Below are 15,428 nucleotides of genomic sequence, written 5' to 3' on the forward strand. Positions count from 1 at the left end.
CCTCAGCCTCCTGAAGTGCTGGGATTACAGGCATGTGCCACCAGGCCTGGCTAGAAAATTCTTTATGACAAGAAATTTGTCTCCCTGTCTCTTCCACCCACTGGACTTGGGACCACTGAGAACAACTATTATGCCTCTTTCAATAGGCTGTTCATCAGATGTTTGAAGATAATGGCCACGTCTTTCAGTCTAGTCTTTTCAGAGTAAATATTTTTCATTGTCTCATAGTTCCTTGTATAATGTGGTTTGAAACCCTTCCCTCTCTTGTCTGTCTCTGGGCACCCTTGCCTGTCAGGGTCCCTGTGAAGGTATATAGCCTACAACCATTCAGAGTGAAGAGAGCAACGATTATTCTGTTGTTTTAGATTTTCTGTTTTATTAATGTGTCAAGACCATGTTAGTGCCTGGGAATTTTCTTATCTAAATATTAATACACCTTAAGCTTACTATAAAAGAAAACTTCCAAGTTCTTTTCATGAAAACTTTATATATTCTTTATGTCTGATTGTTCATTATATTTTTAATGTAAAAAAAATTTTTCAGTTTTATATTTATCATAAAGTCTCCATGTCTGTCTTAATAGCACAATAGAGAAGCAGTAAAGAATAGTGAATACTCACATAAACATTTTAAAAACTTTTAGATTTAGAAGTAAACCAGATGCAAAAGAAGCTGCAAAACAAATGTACGCTTAATGACTCATAAGGCAAACAATCAGGTCAAGAAATAGAATTTCGCCTGTCACTCTAGAAACCCCTCCATAAGGCCTACCCTAGTCTTAATCCCCACCTCACCAATAGTACACCACTAAATTTATGTAGTAAAATAAACTAATCTGGCAATCAATCATTTGTGATATTTAAATATTTTTATTATCTAAATGTATATCAATAGACACTATAGTCTTGTCCATTTAAAAATTGCAGCTGTTAAGTCTCTCAATCTCCAGTTTTCCCTCCATCTCTTTCTCTTAAAATGTATCTGTTGCATTTGACCTGAACAGTTATCTGCAGTGAGGATTTTTAAATTACATAATCATAGTGTGAGTCAGCATCTTCCTCCATCTTCTGTATTTTCTGCAAATTGGCAGTTGGATCCAAAGTCTTGATCAGATTCTTGCTTAATCCTTTCTCCAAGGCTGCAGGTCATGGTGTGTTCTGTAGTGAAGAGGCACATAATGTCTGGTCATTTCTTTCTGTGGTTGCAGTTGTTGATGCTCATTGATTCATTACTTCCCTGGGATTTGGAAATAGTCAAATTTAAATTCTATTATTTCTGGCCATTTATTTAGTGTAGAACTCTTTACAAGGAGAAATTTCATACATCTGCAATTTGGTTATAGAGTGGTCTAGTTGATATATAATGACAGGATGATACTTTTTTTTAATTGTTTGCTAGTTTTCAAGATAAGTTGTTTTTCTGTTATTCTCTGAAAGTGAACAAAAATTTGGTTTTTAAAAATGTCATTATAAACTCATTGATTTAATGGATGTATGATTGCAGTAATCCCTTTGAAGCTCATTTATTCCTTCTTTAGCCAGTGGGAGCCTCTTCAAGTCAGTTTCTTAGTATTTTTGACATGGCCTTAGTAGTCTTTGATAGCCTCTTTTCTACCTGGTATAACGAAGTGTTCTAGGCTCATCTTGTTCATTTTCTGCCTCAGACTTGGAATCAGTCACTTCCTCAAAGATATTCAATCCTCTTTGGTTAGAAAGGGTATTTTAAGACCATAACCTGGGTGTTTCTAGGCTCTTAGTAGGCAGAGTAATATATACCTCCAATAACCCTATGCTATGTAATCTTATGCATTTATATTGATACTTTTAATTAAAATTCAGAGATGTAAAATTCAGAGATTTTCTTAATCTTTTATATTACTTCTGTATCTTCTTTTTCCATATTGAGAATCTGAGGATCCTGATTTTCAAGGACTTGAGGAATAATCAATTAGAAAATTTCATAAGTATTTATTTTTCTCTTTCCTACATTGCACACATAGTCTAAGATAAGAATATCCACAGTAATACTGGACTACCACCACCAGTTAAAATTGTTTTTGCAGATGTGCTCCCCTTCATCCTCGACTCTTTGCAATTATATAAAATCTATGCTACCTGAACATGTAGACATTGTATTTTGTTCTCTTTCCTTTTTATCCTAAATATAATTTAGCTCTACAAGTAAATATGTATTTAATAATAACCAGTCCTTATTTTGATGCTTCTCAATCAAATTTGAAGTTCATTCATTAGTATATTCTTCAGTAAGGGCTCATGCGAATAGTATTTCCTAAGTTCTTGCCATGTCAAATAGTTTATTGCCCTTATATTTTAAAGTCAGTTTAGCTGGTTATATAGTGATTGGTTCAGTTTTCCTTGAGTGTTTAAAATCTGTTATTCTACTTTCTCTGGCATATATGTTGCTGTTAAAAATTCTGGAATTCTTATGGCAATTTACTTCAATCTCCTTTATATATTATTTACTGGTTTTATCTAAATGACTGCAGGGTTTTTTCTTTCTCTTTAAAGTCTAGTACTTTTACTGAAACATGACTTGATGTTGGTCATTATGGGTTGTTATTCTTAAGTACATGGTGTTCTTCAGTTTGTAGTTTCAAATCTTTTCTTGAATCATATTTTTTAGTATTGTGTTTTTTTATTTTGGGTTTCTTCTTCTGAGACTCCTATTACCTATAAAATGGATTATTTGCCTATTTTTAATATTAGTTATATAGTTTTTGAATCCTTTTTATCTGTAGATTTCTTTTCAATTAAAAAAATTTATTCTTGTAGTCCTCCATTTCTCTTACACCATCACTGTTGTGATGCTCTGTGTTGCTTCTGGTTTAGTCATTTCTGAAATGATTTTTCTCATTTTTTCCCCTGAGTTCTATTACCTCATTTCTGAGGTGAAGGGTGTACTTGTTGGCTCTTACAGCTAAAAATAAACTGCAGCAAGATGTCATTTTGAGAAGATAGGTGGAAATAAACTGGATTATCTCAAAGGAAAAATATTGAGAGAGATTTACTTAAAACAGATAAGAGCATATTACAATAACTGATTGAGGTCTTTGTGGCACTCACCCATCTCACCTTCCCCTATGTTTCTCCACTGAGTAGAAGCTCAGGAGATAGGTAAACCAAGTCTATGTTTCCTTTCACATCTGAGTAATTTTCTGTACAATTTTAACCCTGCTGATCTAGGGCAGTCCTTATTCTGGACAAAAAAATGAAGAAGGAATTTATACATAGGCCCTTCCTTAACACTCCAGTCCCAACATCTGCACTGAGCATAGAGAAAGTAGAATTCTGAAATAGTTTAAGTTCACTTTTATTATACTGGTCAATTTATTTTTAAAAAAATCTTTTATTTTGGAAGTCTGCCTCTCCTGACTGTGGGTAAAAAAGATGTGCTGAAACAGAAATTATTATGCATTAGAGGTAGTTTTGGGGAGACTTTGTAGTTCAAAATTATTAAAAGAAAGGATGTCTCTTTTCTGAATTACTCTGTAAAAGTACAAAGAATTATTACTGGAAGAAATGAGACAAGATAAGGAGCAGAGTAAGATATATAATATGGCAAACACTTTTGTACTGAAATATTTATTTAAAAACATTGGCTATGTAGATATTTATAAGTAGTTTATTTTCTATGCAGTTTCTGTGCAGTTATGACAGTCTCTAATTGCTTGATTTTAGTTACTAGGCTTGTCAAAGCCATATACTCTTTTTCTACAAAAATCACTTGTGATATTTTTAGTTTCTAGAAAGAATATAGCCCGAAGTTGAATAGTCCAAAGCAAAAAAGCGTAAATTGAAAGAAAGATGTTATTATGTACGATCAATCCACACAAAATTATATCAGATTATATCAAATAGAAGTAACTCAAATTTTGCTTTGGCCTCCTCTAGGGAAATTAAGGAATAAACAAAATCAAACATACAATACATTCTCACTGAACTCTATATGTAAATTATTATACTAGATACAATGGGATAAACAACAATATGTTAGATGACTAATTCGCAAGTCAAAATGAAGATAGATCATTGAAGAGAACTTCTTTGTATTAAAGTTTATACCAATTTTCAAACTCTGGGATTTACTGATTATAGAAATTAAGGATTGGAGATACTGTGAGATAAGGGTGATTTCCATGTCACCAAGAATGTACTAAAGTGAGTTTGAAGAGAAAGTAATTACACATTTTTGAAATGTTTGTCATTTATTTGTTTATGAATTAAATGAACATTTATTAATCCGAAGATATATTTGTAGAAGTCTTTGGTATGTATACAGTAAGTGAAAATATGATATTGTCAGAAAGAGTTTGTGGAGCAAGAAGAGATGAGGAGCAAGCTTCAAGGAACATCAACATTTGAAGACTAAACAGTGTAAAAGCTGGAAAAGGAGACTGGAAGCCTTGGCCAGAGAGGAAGAAGGGAACAGCAGAGCATAGTGCCAAAGAAGCACAGCAGAGTTTTTCCTGCGAGTGTCAAATTCTGCTGAGAGTTCAGTCAAGATGAGGTTACAAAAATGCCCATTGGATTTAGTGGTAAGGAAGTCACTGATAAATTTGGTGACAGCATTTTTAAATGACATCTCTTGTGGGGAGACTTGAGCATCTGTATTTTACAACATTTCACAGATGGTACGAATGTCACTTGTCTAGCCCCTTGATGTGATACTTCCTTTGGAAATTTACCCAGCTCTCTGATTCACTGTTCTTGGACCACTCCCTTGCGAACCCCACCACCAATAATACCCCATATTTGGGGTCCATTCAAGTTTCCTGGATATTACATCTAAATTGGCATCCCAAGGTCTGGCTTGTCAGGAGTGGGAACCAGATACAGGAAGAAGTTTAAGGATATTTTAGGATCCAGCTAGGTTGACTAATTAGATGATGAGGCCATTAACCAAGATTTGAAAATAAATAAAGAAGGGCAACCTAACAAGAGCAAAGAGAAAGACTATAGTCCTCAAAGAGATTAGGAAAAGGTGAATTACAGAGTAACTATTTTCTAATATGTTTCCTGGGTAGGGGATGCCGTAGTTAATAGGCAAATCTCATCTGTGGACGGGATTCATCCTTGTAATGGAGAAGGATGATGCATTGAAGTTGCCAACTTAACAGTATGACATACCTTCCTATACTGCCTCCTTTTGCTCTGATTCTCTATTTTGCCAAACAACATTCTAATTGATTAATTTCCTTAAATGATGAAATATGAAATACTCATTTATGAAATTATAAAACTATGAAATAAGTAAACTAATCAGGACTTATCTGATTTTTAAAGGTTGGCAATTTGGAGAAAAAAGATATTATACTGTTGTTTTAATTTGCACTTTTTTTTGCTTGAGAGCTTGCAAATTACTCACACATTTACTAGTCATTTCTGTTGCTTTTATTACAAATTCTGTGTTCATGCCTTATGCTCATTTTTCTATCTAGATTTTAGGATCATTCACACTGATGAGTTTCATAGCATTTATATATTAAAAATTAATCATTTGCCATATCAACTCTGGTATTTTTTTGCTATTTAACTTGCATTAAACTTATTAACTATTTTATATCAAGCTTTTGAAATTTTAATATAAATGAGTCTATCATTTTTTTCTTTTCATTTTAGGATTTTAAGCTTAGAAAAACAATTTCCTCTTCACGAATAAGATACATGCTTGCCTATTATTTCTTCTTGTTATGTTTACATTTTAAGATTTATCTCAATTCATTTGCAGCTCATTTTAGTATGTATTGTAAAGTGATGACCACGATTTTTCTCAATCAATTGGTTTGTAGATCATTTACAGAATATATCCGTTACTCATGTGTGGTTGTGGAATGGAATGGAATAGAATAGAATGCCACTAGGAGAGCAAACCCAAATGAACAGAGAAATCTACAACAAAAGCCCTGTGAGAAGATATTCATATGAACCCCCACATGCAAGTGTGTGAGAAGGTATTCAATGAACACTTACATACAAGTGAACTATGCATAGTAACCAAATCTGCTTAATATCAGCACCTACCTATAGATGAAAAAGAAGGGAAAGCAGTTGGGTTTCTGACAGATTGAGGGTGAAAAGCCTCGAAATTGCTAACAGGTTTTCATAGGGAAGTACACCTGGCTGGTCTGAGAACAGAACTTCAGGAGCACTTAGCAACCTGCAATTTATGGGTGAGTGTTAGAGTGGATTGGACCCCATGGACTGTCAAAACCAAGAAAGTACAGCACCCTTGTAAGATAAAACACGAACTGAGGAGAAACTTCTGGGCATAGAGTCCAAATTGAGCAGGATGCGAACAATTAGTGCAAAGAAAGAGCATATCCTAGATTTTGTTTTCTAGAAAAACAAAGCTGAAGTAAGGGCTTATGGGCAGATGGTTTATTTGGGATGAAATCCAAAGAGTAGGAGAGTGGTGCTGGTGAAATAAATGAGGAAAATCTAATAGAAGCGTGCTTAACTAGTTGGCCACCCCCATGGGAAACCTGGTCCCAATGCCACCAGAGCTTATTGAGGAATTTATTGTGATTTTCTTTGTGGCCTATGATATGATCAATTTTCAGGCATGTTTCAAAGACACTGTTTAGGGATATCTGGAGTGATAATTCATTTCTCAAAAACCTTCTGTTAGTTATTATAAGCATCTTTAGCAACTGCTATCACTGGATTGTTTGATCAGAATTATTTTTTGTCATGAAGCTTAGTTGAGAATACTGGAAACGAGTTCCAGATTATTAATAGATTTGTTTGGGCTGGTGGGAGTGGAGTGGGGAGGGCTAAGGTCAGGATGCTGGAGTTAAGAGATCAATAGATACCACATTCAGTCTCTGACAAGTAAAGCAAGCGAAGGAATAATGATTCAAGCAAAATAATTTAAAAGATGGATATTATATATATAATATTGATAGATAAATTCAGTGTATTACACATCAAGTTAAAAATAATAACATGTTTCTAGTAATGGTTTTTAAAATATATTTTGATGGATATTTCATTTGGAAGTTTGAAGAGTAAAACAGATACTGACAATATGAAATCACAATAGCCTAATAAAGTACTGACTATTAATTAGGCTGCCAGCCAGGGATGTCGGTGCTAAGGAGGATTTGCCCTGGCTACACAATTATGTATGATAGGCATAGATAGCTAGATTGATAGATATAGATATCTATGAATGTATATTTATATGATTACATATACTTAAATGATGATTATTCTGGTTTCCACATTCACCATGCATGAGTACAAATGTTGTGAATTAATTATCACATTCACAGTCACCCCTGGGGCATTGATCCTTGAACCCTGGATACCTGTTAGGGATGTTCCCACCCTTATGATTACCATAGAGATGGTCATGCCCAGAGAGCCATCTACCTGTTTGTTTTTGTTTTTGTGTCTTTCTCATGTCAGTGCTCTGTTGTGGAAACTCCAACACTTAAGGTTCTCGAGACATGATAAAAAATATCATTTAAAACTTTATTGGCTGATGGACAGAGATGGTGCAGTCATAAAATTCTGTTTCCATGCAAAGGTACATGCTTTACATATAATAATTTACTTTTCATAATTTTCAGTGCAGCCTTTCCCCATTTATACTCAACTTCTGCTGGATATAGGGTTGGCTTTTGTCATGAGTATTCAAAGAATTTAACTGAGTGTATTCCTTTTCCAACATTATTCATGAGGGTCTTTCAGAATCTCTCATATTTCAAGTGAGTTGAAGCCAGTTAGCTGGTGTGTTTTTTCGTGTAACTCTTTCCCTCCCCATTCAACTGAGGTCTTGAGCATTCAAATGCAGTCAGCTGTTCTTTGTTTAGTAAGTTTCTGGAGGAATTGATTGAAGGACTGCCTTTGGACAAAAAGATGAGGAGTTCAGTGGCAAACACTCGGATAGATGGGTTTGGCAGAATCTTCTTTTGGAGCAGAATTTTGAGTTTTACAAAACAATCTGAATATTACTTGGGGGTTAACATGAAGATGGTAAATAAAAATGTAGAGAGCCTGCACTGTGTGGCAGGAATCTCACTGCTTGAGTAACAATAATGATCTTTGTTGGTTCCCTTAAAACATATAGCACTGAGTCGTTCTGGGCTTTCAGCTCTGTAAGCCTTGATAACCCTGGGTTCATAGTTCCCTGGACCACTCTTCCACCTGTGAAGAGGAAATCTTTATCACGACTGATAGCTTTCCTAATCACTCCGAAGACTGGGGACTGGGTAACTGAGACATTTTTTAGGGAGGCCACAAAGGTCCTTAATGAATTTTAAAATCAAGAAGCGAAAATCTTCACTTGTTCTCCTACCAAGGATTCAGCTGCAATGTGGGAAAAATGGAAACGTGGCCTCCAAGACACAGAGTTGCCTCCTAAACGTACTTGGTAGATAATTCTGCTGAGAGGGGGCATTCTGAGCCAGCGATAGGAAAGGTGCCCAATGATAATAATACATTCAGCCCTCCCTGTCCATGGGTTCTGCATCTGCAAATTCAGCCAACCATGTGTCAAAAATATTTGGGGAAAAAATAATAAAATGTATGACAATTAAAATAACAAATAAAAACAATATAATAGAACAATTATTTACATAGCATTTACATTGTTTTAGGTTTCATAAGTAATCTAGAGATTATTAAGGTTACATGCAAATACTATGTGACTTTATAGCAGGGACTTGTGCATTTGCAGATTTTGGTATCTGAGGGGGTCCTGGAACCAATCCCCTCATTAATACCTAGTGACAGGTGTAGTAGCAACATCAAAGATGATAACAGCTACCATTTATTAAACACACACCACGTGCTAAGTGCTTACAAAAATTGCCTCTAATCCTTCCAACAAGAAATACATTAGTTTTCACTAATACTTTACAGAGAGAAACAAACTCGGGTGGTTGAATAAATTTTCCCAAGTCATACTAGTGATGTGGATGCTAAGCCAGGTTTGTCTGAAATGAAAGCTCAAGTTCCTAATCCCTTCTGATTAGGGATAAATACTAAGGGATGTATACTTCTGATTAGGGATATAGCCTTCTGGCAGGATATATACCAGCTTCTATCCATTGAATTAGTGTTAGGTATCAGCTATTATATGTGATGTTTTGCTAATTTGGCAAAGTAATATTGTCACCATCACCATTCATAGATAGTGAAACAAAGGCTCAGAAAGGATTAATAATTTGCTCAAGATCCCATAGCTGGTGATTGGGAGAATTTGGATTCAACTCCAGGTCTGTGTACTCCAAAACCCATCCTTTTCTCATCGAGGTACAGTGACTTCCCACAGGCATTCCTGGGTATTAACAGAATCGTGTGTGTTCACTGAAGGGAGAGTTTTCCTGGTCTTCCAGATGAACCTGGAACTTAATGTCAATTTTATTTTTCCAGGAAAATTCATACAAAATAAAAACATAAAGCATATCTCTTGGAAATGAACTACTTCAAGTTTAATGTCTCTCTTGCTAATGCAGAATTTATCAGCCAAGACAGATGGCTGGCCTGGTGCGGCACTGGAGTGCAAGGAATTTTGAAAGCCTAGCATTATTGAGGGATTGGGAAGTCAGTCTAGGAGCTGAATTTCACAATGTGTAAGGGGAGCATTCGGAAAAGTCATGGAGAGGGCACCTTCAAAAACAACATGTAGCTCTGTGGTTTCAGGATGTTGGCCTAGGTCCTATATTCTATGTAATAATGACCCTGTAGGATGGTCCTTGGGTTGATCGCTGTGCTGCTTGACCAGGTGTGGGCACTTCATCAATTGACTGCTGTGTGGGAAGCCTGACTTCTTCCCCAGAGGTACTCTTTTCTACCTAGGAATCACTTGTGGACATTCTATTATACCATGGAGAGGTGATCAACTCAGGACAAAGAGAGGATAAAATAGACCCCTGAGAGCAGAGGCAACTTTGTGAGAGGAGGACATTTTCCTACACATATTGCCTCTTTTTCGATAAGCACTGAAAGAACTCTGAACCTTGTGATTGCCCTTTCATTACTTGCTGTTCAGCAAGGGGGCAAGCAGGGGACTGGAGACCACTGTTACTCAGCTTGTCACTTGGAAGTTAATTAATAAGCCAAGTGGGTATCATTTGTGGGAGTTCTAGAATTTCCAGAGTGCAAAGGGGCAGACTCTGGTCAAAGTTCCGAATAAGAGCAGAAGAGAGATATCGTGAGATTGGGAGCCCTTGATTAAATGAGCTTTTCATTTTTATTTTTATTTTTTCAATGGGCTTTTTAGGTACTACTTTGTCTCAGGGGCATCTGAGTTGAGAAAAAGACCTCTCCACCAAGTAGAACAAACAATGGAATTATAGTCCCAGGTTATGGAGGCTTGAGATGTTCAGTCTAGTTCCAGAGAGTCTGGAGCATGTAGCAGACATGTGACTACAGCATGTATAGAGGTAGACACTGGATTGGAAATGTCAATCTTTAAAATCTAGTGTGGGGGACAAACATAAGTTAGAGATCCATGGAAAGGGTATGTGAGTGTTTACGTGTGTGTGTGGTAAGAGCTGCTGTCTGAAATAATGGCACATGGATTTTGGTTCTTCGGGACAGTTGGGAATGTGGAAGGTCTGTGGGTTTTGTAGTTCGTTTGTTTTCACTGGCTATATTCTGGAGGACGGATAACTTCCTCTGGCTCATTGAGTGGTAGTTGGTTGTTTGCTACACATTATCATTTCACTTCTTCAGGGTTTATTTCATTGCTTGGTATCTATGTTTGCACTAATTGTAGTATCTAGCTGTTAATTAAAAAACAAGCAAACAAACTAACATGTAATGCCATAGGTCCATATGGGAAAACTGAGGCTGACCAAAATTTGATGGAGCCAGTAGATGGTAGAACTCAGACTAAAGTTAGTGGCTCCTGACATCATGTTTTGTGCCCTTTTCTGTGTCCAAGGGTGTATCTTCTCACAAGCATCTAAATGTATACCAAACAGAACTGTCTCTTATTATAACCTTCCTCCTATAGTGTTCAAGTTATATTGAACTAGTTTTTCCTATAAGGCAGACATAAAGTGGCAGGTGCAGCCACTTTCCCTGAAATTAAAGGAATTAGTTGCTGTGAAATGCAAACAAAATTCAGAGAAGGCTGGACCAACCATGTACACTTGCCAAGCTTCTACTATATGTAAGGTACTGTATTATGGTTCCAAATTTCCTGGGACAGCTCTTCCAGTTATATAATTCTTCCAGTTATATAATTCTTTCACATTTTTACTCTTCTCTGATATCTATTGAGCTGACTTTTTCCCATATTTTTTTTCCCATATGCATATTGGTCTTATATTGTTTGTGAATTTGCTCATCACTGCTTTTACTTCTTTTCCTATTGCATGAGGTCTTAGTTACTTTAGCTGAGTAGTTTTTAATGCTTAGAAAAATTAAAGACATTACCTTTGCTACTGAGTAGCTGAGCTGGCACCTGGCCTTGCTTTTCTTTGATTTCAAAGCCACTATGTTCACATCCATATTTTTGGGGCATTCCTAAAAAAAGGGGCATTTGCCCAAAAGGTTAAAAATTAAATGAATGTAGCATGTGTTTTTCTAACACATATTACTTCATCAGTGCATCTTAGAAACAATAATATCTACCCTAATAGGCCCTTGGATGTTGCTAAGGTTTTTTATTTTCAGAATCTCTTAACATTATATATTTCTTTGAATGCAAAATTATTATCTTTTGAAGGTGTTCTGTAACCAATAAGGGTTTCCCACCAATATGTGTTATTCTTGTGTTTATGTAAATTCCTTTGAGAGAATACTTGCTCTTAGAAGAGGAATAAGGGAAGAAAATACACCTTCTGAAAAAAGAGATTTTAGTTAGGCTATAGCCTTGGTCGTGGTGGCAGAGATCTGAAACGATAGTTGATTAAACAAAATAGAGATTTGTTTCTTTGTCATAGTTGATGCATTAGTTTGTTATCATATTACTATAAAAAGTTTTTATAAAAAAATTAAAATTACTTGAAACTGGGTAATTTATAAAGAAAAGAGATTTAATTAGCTTACAGCTCCACAGGCTGTACAGGAAGCATCACTGGGAGGCCTCAGGAAACTTACGATCATGCCAGAAGGCAAAGAGGAAGGAGGCACATTTTACATGGCTGGAGCAGGAGGAAGAGAGAGAGGAGGAGAGGTATTACACACTTTTAAACAACCGCATCTCATGAGAACTCACCATCATGAGAATAGCAAGGGGGATGTCTGCCCCCCATGATCCAATCACCTCCCACCAGACCCATCCTCCAACATTGGGGATTACAGTTTATGTGAAATTTGGGCAGGGACAGAAATTCAAACCATATTATTGGTGTGTAAGCAGCCCAGGATTTGTAGGATGGCTTCATGGCATTGGAGATGAGGACCCAAATTTAAATCATATAATTCCATCTCTAACCCCTTCCAAATATCATGTCCTTCTTAGACTGCAAAATATAATCATCACTTCTTAGTAGTCCCCTAAGTTTTAACTCATTTCAGCAGTAACTCAAAAGTCCACAGTCCAAAGTCTCATCTGAGACAAGGCAAGTCCCTTCTGCCCATGAGTCTGTAAAATAAAACAAGTTAGTTACTTCCAAGATACAACAGGGGTACAGGGATTGGCTAAACGCTCCCATTCCAAAAGGGAGAAATCAGCCAAAACAAAGAGGCTACAGGCCCCATGCAAGTTCAAAAACCAGTAGGGCAGCCATTGAATCTTAAAACTCCAAAATAATCTCCTTTGACTCCATGTCTCACATCCAGGCTACACTGATGCAAGGGTTGGGCTCCCAAGGCCTTGGGAAGCTCCACCCCTGTGGTTCTGCAGGATACAGCCCCTCAACTGCTTTCACTGGCTGGCATTGAGTACACTGTGGCTTTTCCAAAAGCACAGTGCAAGCTGTCAGTGGACCTACAGTTCTGGGGTCTGGAAGACAGTGGCTATATTCTCACAGCCCCACTAGGCAGTGCCCCAGTGGGGACTCTATGTGGGGGGCCTCCAAGCCTGCATTTCCCCTCCACATTGCCCTAGTAGAGGTTCTCCATGAGGACCCCACCCTTACAGCAGTCTTTCTGGACATTCAGGGGTTTCTATACATCCTCTGAAATCTAGGCAGAGGCTTCTAAGCTTCAACTGTCAAACTCTGTGTACATGCAGGCTTAACACCACATGGAAGCTGCCAAGGCTTATGGCTGGCACCCCCTGTCTGAGCTGTACCTTGCCCCTTTTAGGCATGGCTGGAGCTGGAGCACCCAGGATGCAGGGCACATGTCCCCAGGCTGCACAGAGTAGCCAGACTCTGGTCCCGGCCCAAAAACCATTCTTTTCTCCTGGGCCTCCAGGCCTGTGATGGGAGGGGCTGCTGCAAAGACCTCTGAAATTTCTTTGAGGCATTTTCCCTATTATCTTGGCTGTCAACATTTGGCTTCTCTTTACATATGCAAATTTCTGCAGCCAGCTTGAATGCGTTTCCAGAAAATGGGTTTTTCTTTTCTATCACATGGCCAGGCTACAAATTTTCCAAATGTTTACACTCTGCTTCTAGTTTCAGTTCATCTCGTTGCTCACACATAACAAAAGTGACTTTGGCTCTGGTTGTCAATAAATTCCTCATCTCCATTTGAGACCTCCTCAGCCTGGACTTCATTGTCCATATCACTATGAGTATTCTGGGCACAACAATTTAACAAGTCTCTAGGAAATTCCAAATTTTCCCTCATCTTCCTTCCTTCTTCTGAGCCCTCCAAACGGTTCCAGCCTCTGCCCATTAAACGAAGTTTCAATGTCGCTTCCACATTTGCGGATATCTTATAGCAATGCCCAACCCCTAGGTATCAATTTTCTGTATTAGTCTGTTCTTACTTTGCTATAAAGAACCACCTGAAACTGGTGTATTTATAAAGCAAAGAAGTTTAATTAGCTCAAAGTTTCACAGGCTGTACAGGAAGCATGGTGGGGAGGCTTCAGGAAACTTATAATTATGGCAGAAGGCAAAAAGGAAGGAGGCTCATCTTAGATAGTGGGAGAAGGAGGGAGAGAGAGAGCAGGGAGGTGCCACACACTTTTCAACAATTAGATCTCATGAGAACTCATTCATCAGCATGAGAACAGCAAGGAGCGAGTGCCCCCATTATCTAATCACCTCCACCTGACCCCTCCTCCAACATTGGGGATTATAGTTCAACATGGGATTTGGGTGGGGACACAAATTCAAACCATGTTAGTTGGTATGTAAGCAGCCCAGGATTGGTAGGATGGCTTTGTGGCAATGGTGAGGGGATCCATTCTGCATTATTGCCTTTATCCACATAGTCCAAAATAACTCATCATTTTAGCCTAAGATGGCTATGGGCAGGGGAAGAAAGCCCTTTCCTTTTAATGGAGCTACTTAGAAGAAGCTCACATCACTTCCAACTACTTCCCACTTGTCAGAACTCTGCTGCATGACAGCACCACATTTCAAAGGAGGCTGGGAAATACAGCCTTTCTTTGGGGAAACTGTTCAGTTGAAATTGAGAGATAAAAGGGAGAACAGTTACTAGGGGATAGCTAGCACATCTCTGGCACATAAAACTTTACGAGACAATGAGAAACTGCTCCTCCAATTTATGCAACTGACAATCTAAACTAGGTTTAAATCTTGGCTTTGCTTCTTGCAAACTGGGCTTTCCTTTGGCACATTTTCTTGTCTATGAAAAAGAGACCATAAAGGGGAGTAAAGCTTATAAGGCATCTGTTGGAGCATCTGGTACATAGTAGGTGGTCAAAAATGAAGTGTCCCTTTTTTCTCCCCCTTTCTAAAAAATATGAAACTCTGGAGAGTCTATCAGGAAGACTGTGTTGTATAGCCACTGAGGGCTTAGAGCCCAGATTTGCTCATGGGAATTTCATCTTCTGGCTGGACATACACACTGAGAGGCAGCAGCTGGAGAGCTTGAGATAAATGATTTTGAAAGCTTCTCTGAGCATACAGAGCTCACAAAGATTAAAGGTAAAAGCCACAAGGCAGCAGGATGTACAGTACAACCAAAGCCTGGCAATCAAATTACACACATGTGTTATCTTCCATCATACTGGTGGAATCGGAAACTGCTAGAGTTGATTAGCTGAGGCCCAATCAGGCATTTGTGCTCGTAGAAATGAGACACCCACCCAGAAGATTAAAAATAAATAAATGGAGCACTGAGACTTTTTAAATCATGAAAATGGAATTAATGGCTATTTGTCACTTTCCTGTCACTTTGTATCACAAAGAGATTTGAAGTCTCCATGAGCAAGGCTATTTCTCCCTCCTGTGTACCCAGCACTCCCCCCACCCCCACCACCAGGGGCTCTGTGCCATTGCTGGAAGGTGAGGTCCAGGCTTTCAGTGGTTAACTCCTTAGACTCTGTTTTCCAGAGGGATTTGGGGAATCCTTGAGTTATGG

The 15,428-nt window shown here is 37.8% G+C and overlaps 1 long non-coding RNA gene across 1 annotated transcript in view; it reads left to right on the forward strand.

Moving 5' to 3' along the window:
• Positions 1-227: 227 nt before the first annotated feature.
• The window catches only part of LOC119472316, a 29,960-nt gene continuing 14,759 nt past the window's right edge, over positions 228-15,428 (forward strand). The window contains exon 1 of the long non-coding RNA XR_005201450.1: positions 228-308. This is a non-coding gene — a long non-coding RNA (uncharacterized LOC119472316). The remainder of the gene's footprint in view (positions 309-15,428) is intronic.

This window comes from Cebus imitator, unplaced genomic scaffold, assembly GCF_001604975.1.
Source record: "Cebus imitator isolate Cc_AM_T3 unplaced genomic scaffold, Cebus_imitator-1.0 Scaffold94, whole genome shotgun sequence".
In the NCBI taxonomy this organism is placed as follows: domain Eukaryota; kingdom Metazoa; phylum Chordata; class Mammalia; order Primates; family Cebidae; genus Cebus; species Cebus imitator.